Source organism: Perissodus microlepis, chromosome 23 (genome assembly GCF_051167445.1).
Source record: "Perissodus microlepis isolate ML-2025 ecotype Zambia chromosome 23, ASM5116744v1, whole genome shotgun sequence".
Lineage (NCBI taxonomy): Eukaryota > Metazoa > Chordata > Actinopteri > Cichliformes > Cichlidae > Perissodus > Perissodus microlepis.
Genome location: NC_140482.1, coordinates 20,572,419 through 20,580,820, shown reverse-complemented (window position 1 = coordinate 20,580,820; position 8,402 = coordinate 20,572,419). Strand labels below are relative to the sequence as shown.

The window sequence follows — 8,402 nt, the reverse complement described above, 5'->3', positions numbered from 1 at the left end:
ACTTTATTAGGTGCACCTTGATAGTAAAGGGCTGAATCACCTTTTGCCTTCAGAGCTTTCTTACTTGTTTGTGGTATAAATTCAGAAAGATGCTTCCAAGACTCATAAAGACTTAATGTTTAATGTAACTAGACCCAGTGATCCAGATCGTAGTTACTCTCTGGTCCTTATGTGGTTTCATGAGTCTCCACAAACAACAGAAACACCGACCAAACAAAGTGAAGCTCAGAGCTCAGCTCAGGAGCTGAATAAACATTTTCTCCATTCTGTTGTTCACAATGAACCAGCTGTATGCTAAACAATATGCAGCATGTCAAGGTCACTGTGTGTGGCCCCAGTGGCCTAATGGATAAGGCACTGGCCTTCTAAGCCAGGGATTGTGGGTTCGAGTCCCATCTGGGGTGATTTCCAGAAGAGTGGCGCAGCGGAAGCGTGCTGGTCCCATAACCCAGAGGTCGATGGATCAAAACCATCCTCTGCTAGCACTTTTAGACAGAAGCTGGATTAGAAATGGTTCCTTTTTGCACTCACTGGCCATGTCTTTAAATCTTCACAGATTTAACAAGGTGCTGGAAACATTCCTCAAAGATTTTGTTGGAGGCCTATCTCCCCTCACCACACTCCCTGCCGGTAACTGATGCCCTCAGGGCTCGGTGCGTTGGTGGTTCTTGGTGTACTCAGGTATGTACCAGCTCACTCCTGGTGACTACTTGGCGGGGCCTGGTGCCTGTTGCCCGGTCAGGCCTCTTCCGGGGCAAAGGGGGCCGTCGGGCCTCCGGCCTCTGGGCCTGCAGCTCGGTTCACTCTGGCACAGCTGGCTGCCGGCAGAGCCAGCGGGCACGCCACTGCAGCCCCCTCTGGCTTCTGCTCCGTGGCTACTGGGTGACCCCTCATCTGGGGCTCTCCTCAGCTCTTCCCAGGAGGGTGGCACGGATGCCCCTCCGGTGGTCCTCCTTGGGCTCTCGCACTCTGGGGCCTCTGGATGTCTGGAGCCTGGATCTCCTCCATGCCTGCTTCATGCCCTGGGGGACAGGGCTATGGCTCTCTACACCCTCTAGCAGACCGTTACATGGGGAAACCTTTTGAATACAAGCACGCTGATCCACACAGGTGTGCACACGGGTGTTCACTGTTCATAGACATAAACTACACCTTTATTGGCTGCTATTTCCAAGCACATTGTGCGCTGTCGGTCCTGCTTGCTACACAACAACATTCAATATTTAGTATTTACTGCTGTTTACACTTAGCTAGATTAATGCGATGGTGTTGTGTTTAGTATGTTGCTCTGTTTTTTTTTGCTTGTTTTCTCTTCTTTTTCTCTCAACAGGTGATCCAGGAGATTTTTTTTCTCTTTCTCTTTTTAAGTGCCCTTTCTCACTGTCCCTCTTCCCTTCTGTTTTTCTTTTCCTTCATCTTTCTTTCTCCCTTTCCTATCCCTCACTCATGTCTCAGTCATGTCTGTCCCATCTGTAACAACTGAAAATAAAATAAATAATAACAACAAAGGTCGATCAAATGGACCAATACGGCAAGGCCGTGATGATCCATTTGGCAAAGCAAATCCATTGGGTATCCTTGTTGGTCTTCAGACAACAATTCTGACGGCTAAAGAACCAAATGGGACAGGCAAAAAAAAAATTTTTTTAAAAAGTAATGTAGACAGCCGTGCCGGATGTGGTGAAACCACACAGCAGTGCAGCTTTGGGGTAAGCTGTTTAGAAGTTTAGATTGCAAACAAGTAAAATATAAAATTTTATAGCGATAAAAATTTTCTGTGACCAGCAAATTCGAAAAAAAAAAAAAAGACAAAAGGCCTTAAAACTTGAGCTTAAAAACCTGAGTGTGGTTTTTTATTACCCACATACAGAAAGTATTCAACCTCTGACCTTTGCTTCAAGCTCAATATATTGATCTGAAGGTGAAAGTGATAATAATGTCATAAAGAGCTGTTTAACTCTGCCATTGTTTGTATTGACAGCATACAGCCATATAGTATAATATATAAGGCTTCTAAATATCACATTACTTTATTTTTGACTTTGTTATGTTGCTGACGATCTGCTGGAGGTTTCTTCCTGTTAAAAAGGTGTTTTTCCTTCCCACTGTCACCAAAGTGCTTACTGGTAAGCAGTCATCTCTCTGTTATTGAAGGGTCTTTACCTTACAGTATAAAGCAGCTTAAGGCGGCTGTTCTTGTGATTTGGTGCTGTATAAATGAAATTAAACTGAACTGAATAACAATTTGAAACTTTAAACAAAATAAACTTGAAATTTACCCACATAAATAAAAAATATTATGTGTTTTAATATAAAGTATATTAAAAGGGGTTCAATAGGGCAAATAACAAGAGCCTACATTTTGCACTTGTTTTTACTACAAACTTACTATACATATATGTATATAGCTGCCTTGGTGTAGGTTTGCACTCTCAGAGTGCTTCTTGTTCCTTTTGGTGGTTCGGTGAAAGTTAATGCTAAAAGTGTTGAGTTTTGCACAGCTACGATGCCACTTGCAGAATCAGACTAACATCAGTGCTGCCTTAAAAAATTATTCTTTGCCCTCATGAACACGAAGCAGTTATTTTGAGTCAAATGCATCTTAAATGAATAAAATCAAAGGTTTATTTGTTTTAAAAAAATTATTTTTAAGGAAAATATGCTTGGGATACACTGGATGCCTACCAGTAAAGTTAATCTCATTTTGACCAGTTTCCATTACATTTAACGTTTTACAGCATGAACGTTTTTTTTCTTTAACTAAAACTAAACTGAAAATAGATGTGAAAAAACATTTTGAACAAAAAACAGAGATAAAATATCTTTAATTTTAGTTTTTGTTCATTTTGGCCTTTTGACGCAGGTGTGTTTATTGAGATTTTGGATCACTCTGCAAACTTGAGTTAATGATGTTCAAGAACTTCTGTGTTTTTATTTTACTACCTGTACTGATTTTCCCAAATCCTGCCTCTGAGACAGGCCCTCCTCACTATAATTAAGATAATAATTAAAATAATAATTAAAAAGACGAAGCTAATGAAACTAATGAAACCTAAATATTTGAAAACAATAAAAACTAAGGTGAAATAAGAATATCCACTCTGGAAACTAAACGCAGCTAAACTGAATTAAATACAAAAACTCAAAATGAAATAAAAATAAACTACTAAATTACAATAACTCTTCCACATATGTAACATGATTACACAAAAATTTCTATGTAATCTATGTAATCAAATTAAAAATTAAGTTAAATACATTTTGTTCATTTTCTGAGCGCAAAGGAAAGTCACTTTTTACACTTCCCAAAATTAAAAGGGTTAATATCTCAAGTTTTCATGATATTTCCTCAATTTTATTTTTATATTTAAACCTTTTACATTTTAATTAAGTAATAAAAAATGTAAATGAAATAGATTTAAATGTATATTTATATTTTATTAACGTACTTTCTCTGAGTTTTGGCTAGTAAGTCTAAATTTTGCGACAATAACTACAAATGTTGACACCCCGCACCCCCCGACTGAGCTGCATTTGAAATAAATGATCTGCCCATTTCCTCTTTTTGCCCATTGCCAGCACATACACATCATAACATGTGTTTATCCCACAGTTTGTGCATCGCAGGATCAGCGTGTGCATTATGGGCTCAGTACATTAAGTGTAATATGTGTGACTCATGGTGTAAATGACCACTTACACTTAAATACAGCTTGCTGTGATGTATTGTGGTGTACTGGAGATCCCCCTCCACCAGCAGCACTAGGGGTAAATAAATACCCCTTAAAAGAATAAATGAGCTTGAGCAAAGTGGCCCTTTGAGTCCCCGTGTTTGTGGAGCAGCCATAATGGATTCTTTAGAGCCGTGAACGGTTTATAGGCATGACAGCCATGTTTCGGCACGATGGGCTTATCCCTACGCAAGGCGCTAAGGATATTAGGGAATCAGCGTAAAGCAGCATGGAAATGATGACTGGAGCAAAGCCTCAACTCGCTGGTATTATAAGCCCTCGATTCTCCAGCACTCCATCCTTAGGAAAGAAGGAAAAGCGGGGGGTGGGGGAGCGGACTTGGCAAAGCTCCACAGTGTGATATCCTCCATTATTTCTTGCTCCATCGCTGTTTTAGCTCTACAATTAAAAGGATGTCACTCAATCTGGGGGATCGGGCAAATTGAGAGGAGGTCAGTGTCGCCTATTGTGGCGTTTCCTTTTCAAGATGGTGCTGGAATCCCTGTTGTCCATATGGAGGAGCTGGAAGACAGCCAGCACTCTAATGCCTGGCACTGAGTTGCCATGCATGACAACTGAAGCCCATAAGGTTCCCTAAATTAAATCCTTTTACTTTAGTTTCAGGGCGGATTTGCTGTTTTCACACCAACTGTTAATGTTTTTTTTTTATTATTATTATTAACAAAGTGAAACAGATACATTCTCTACTTTCTGCACATTTCAGCCCATTGCATGGTTTACCTGAGTCCACTGTGAGCTCACCAAACGAATATCTCCACCCAATCCACCCACGGTGGCTCGCTTGTCAAAGGCAGGCCACAGCAGAAGGATGATTAATGTCCCACCTCTCACGCCCCAGTGTGAATTAGAGACCACAGGTCGAAACTATTTTTCTTGGTGAGCAGGAGCACGCTCGTGGCGAAAAAATGGGGCAAACACTGTTTATCATCTGCCTGACGACAGCCCTCCTCGGGGCAAATTAACCATGCGGCCATATCGACTGGCACGGGCCGGGAGTCGGTGCCCCTTCACTTTGATTAATCTCCCCGTGTTCCTGTTCCAACTCTATCAAAGTAATCTAAGTGAAGACACACAGCATTGATCTGTAAACACAGCATATTACTGTACTGAAAACACACAAACACAAACACACAGAGGAGACAGGACCAAAATTACTGCAGGTGTGATTAGAAAAGGAAGCATTTTGTCTCATTTTTGATGATAAATATGTAGGATAATGAAGGGTTTTCATACATGAAGTTGTGACCAGCACCTGGGTTAAGTTTTTGTACTGTAGTGCTACCTCCAAAGTGTTTACATGAACCGAGACACCGGCTTCTATTGTCTTGCCCGAACTCTTCCTCTTTGGGATTTTCTTCAGACAACAACAAATGGGATTATCTGGCTACAATAAAGTAAAGCTTAATTAGAAATGTTGCATTTCAGATTTGAAAATACAACAAGGAATAAAGGATACGGGCATCAATGGATAACAGATATCTAATTGATTAAGTTAGAAATGGCATGCAGAAGAGCTAGGTGGAGGTGGGTTGCAAAGCAGTCTGCAGAGGCATCAAGGTATGATATGGAATGGCACTGAGATTGCTTGCTGTGCCGCATGAAGACTCCAGTACATCCGCTGGTAATGTCATCATACAGCCACTTCTATTTATGTTCACCATTAAGGTGCGGGTATCCACTGCAGTATTCTCCTATAGGTGTTGCCACTCAGACAGTAACCCTACATCAGCACTGATATAGGATGAGAAGAAGTTAAAAACAGAAGCCAGGTTACAGAAATTGAGAGTAAGTATTTGCACATACAGTCATGTGAAAAAAAGGCTTTTCACAGGATTGATGCAGTCCACCCTCACCGCTTCCACCAGGGATTAAGAGGCTAAGTAGCAACCAACTAATCAAATACACTTGATTAATTGATCGTCAAGTGTGGGCACCTCTTTAATAGCAGAGGTTTGGGAAGTTTGTGGTTTGGAGCATTCAGGTGTCAGTTAATACCAAGGAGGAAAGATATCAGCAATGACGTTAGAAAAGCAACTGGACATTTCCACACAATTTAAAGTCCATCATTCTGAAGTGAGAGAGATTTATTCACCTTTGGAAAAAATTCAAGACACTTGCCAATCTTCCCAGGAGTGGGCATCCCAGCAAATTCACTCCAAGGTCAGATTGTGCAATGCTCAGAGAAACTGAGAAAATACCCAAGAGCTACATGTGCAACTCTACAGGCCTCAGTTAGCACGTTAAAAGTCAAAATTCATGACAGTACAATTGGAAAAAGACTGAATAAGTTTGACTTGGAACAGCTTCTCTCTTCTTCTGCTTTTTTCCATCAGTTGGCAGTAGGAACAGGAGTGTGTCCTTGGAGTAAATAAGCTGCTGTGGTCACAATGGGTTCAGGACTTCTTTGTGATTTGCTTCTATTTGTAATCAGTGGTTATGGTGCAGGCTTCCTCGATGGTCAATCAAATTTTCTCCATATTTTCGGCAATGTGGTTTCTCCACTTTTTTCAGGGAGCGTTGCACCTTTCATTGAGCTGGTCTTTCGCGCCATAGGAGCTTTGACAGTATCCGGTTTCTGTTCATTCGGCACACATGGCCAAACCATCAAAGTCCCCATCATTGTAGAACATAGCAACACATCTTAGGTTTGCAAAGTTGCATCTGAATAAACTACAAGACTTGTTTTGCAGCCACAGGACCTGGACACCTTGCAGTCATTGAGTTGAGCATGAACTCTTTCATATACCAAAGTATTGTAGAGTCAATGTGAGGCCATCTGTCTGACAGATGAAGTTTGACCTAAACAGGAGTCTTTGCAAAGGTCCGGTTGACGTCCAGACCTCAACCTGACTGAAATGCTGTGGTGGGACCTTAAGAGAGCTGTGAATAAACCTCAGTGAACTGAAACAATGTTGTAAAGAACAGTGGGACAAAACTCCTCCGCAACAATGTGGGAGACTGATAAAGTCATACAGAAAACCATTACTGCTCGTTATTTCTGCTCAAGGTGGTTCTACGAGCTACTGAATCATGGGGTGGACTGTAGAAGAGCAAACTCAGTAAAGGACCAGATATAAAGTGCAATCATTTCAAACGAAAACTAAGACCACCTGCTGCTCAGCAGTCACAGCAGAAAGCTGTGGTTCACCACACGCTGCTGTATGTGATGCACATGAAAACCATCAGCCAGCACTCCCTGTGGGAAACTTTGTTTTCATCTCAACGTATGAAGTTCATCTACAAACTTGTGCGTCACATAATGTTGTGTTAATCCATCTCTGCTCCGGCTGCACCGCATATGCAAAACAATCTGCTTTACATGTAGCCGTGCCAGCACGTTTGGCAAGCTCTGGCTGAGCTTTTTTCTTTTAATCATTATTGTGTTATTTCTGATAACTCGTGCGGATCTGCCGTTTTAAATCCTGTTGCATGACGCTGACAGCACAGCTCTCCATTTGGCACATGGCGCTCACATGGAGTTGAGCAACGCGTGCAACATCCACTGGCTCTGCGGGGGTCATGGAGGTCGCCCGATAGACGTGTGACCTGGATCCAAAAAACAAAACCGGCGGCAGATACATGGCGTCAAACTCTGATCCATTAAGTTTAAATATAGAAACAAATTTTCACCGTGCTAAAAGAGGTGGAGCCAAGTTTGTCATTTTTTAACCTGTGCACAAACAAGTTTAGAGTTTAAGGTTGTGTCAGTGGCTGCTGTTAATTTATAACACCCCCCCAAAAAAATCAGCAGGGATCGCTCCAGAGTGCCAGATCCCTACAGACTTGTAGCTGCACCATGTGGCTGGCATGCTCGCCCTGCAAAACACGAGCTTTCAGTGAGGTGTGACTTTTTAGGATATGGACCGCTGCTCAAGAGAGAGTTTAGAAAGTGGTGTAGTAGAAGTGGCCTTTATAATTGTTTTAAAATGTTCTGCTCTCGCTGGAATGTACCCTTTTTTCCCCTTTCTTCTTTTTTTTCCCTTTTTTAATTCGCCTCGTTTGTCATTTCGGGCAGATTATGCAGCTCTGTGGTTTTGCTGTCATGCAGCTTGGATTATCCTGTTCATGCTCTTCTTTTGCTTTTTGTTATGCTTTAAAAAGCTTTTTCTTTTACTTCACCAACACACATGTCAAGATTTATCTGGTACAAAAACAAAGTGTGCGGTAAGAACGTGGTACCATGGTACCACAGGCACAAACACAGGACCTTTTTTTTCAGTAAAGTTCTAGCTTAGTGAATGAGTAAATTGTAAAAACACCTGCAAGAAGATGTACTTTTTTTTCTTACCAGATGTTGTTTTCATATTCGTGTTAATGAAATAAACCCTTTAAAGTTGGGGTACAGCCATGAAAATGATATATAAAACAGGGAAATATTTTTCTGTGTGTGCACAATTAAACTTGAGCTGCTACCAACATAAACTTTGGATAATCATAACACGAACTAATAAGTAATAGGAAAGGTGTTTCTAAGAATTGTAGGACACTTTCTGAGGAAGTACACTGAATGAACCAACCTAAAAGAGTCACAACAACAAGGTTGAGTTGATGCCGGAGGTTTTCTTAGTATTTGAGCTGTATTTTCTTTGTAATTATCTGCACACCTATTTTTACCTTGCTGTATCCTACTAAAGACAAAACTGGGAGACC

At 41.2% G+C, this 8,402-nt stretch overlaps 1 non-coding gene across 1 annotated transcript; it reads left to right on the top strand.

Annotated features, from left to right (window-relative positions):
- The first annotated feature begins 331 nt into the window (after positions 1-331).
- trnar-ucu (transfer RNA arginine (anticodon UCU)) lies at positions 332-404 on the top strand. The gene has a single exon. It is a non-coding gene; the product is annotated as a tRNA-Arg (tRNA).
- The last annotated feature ends 7,998 nt before the right edge of the window (positions 405-8,402 follow it).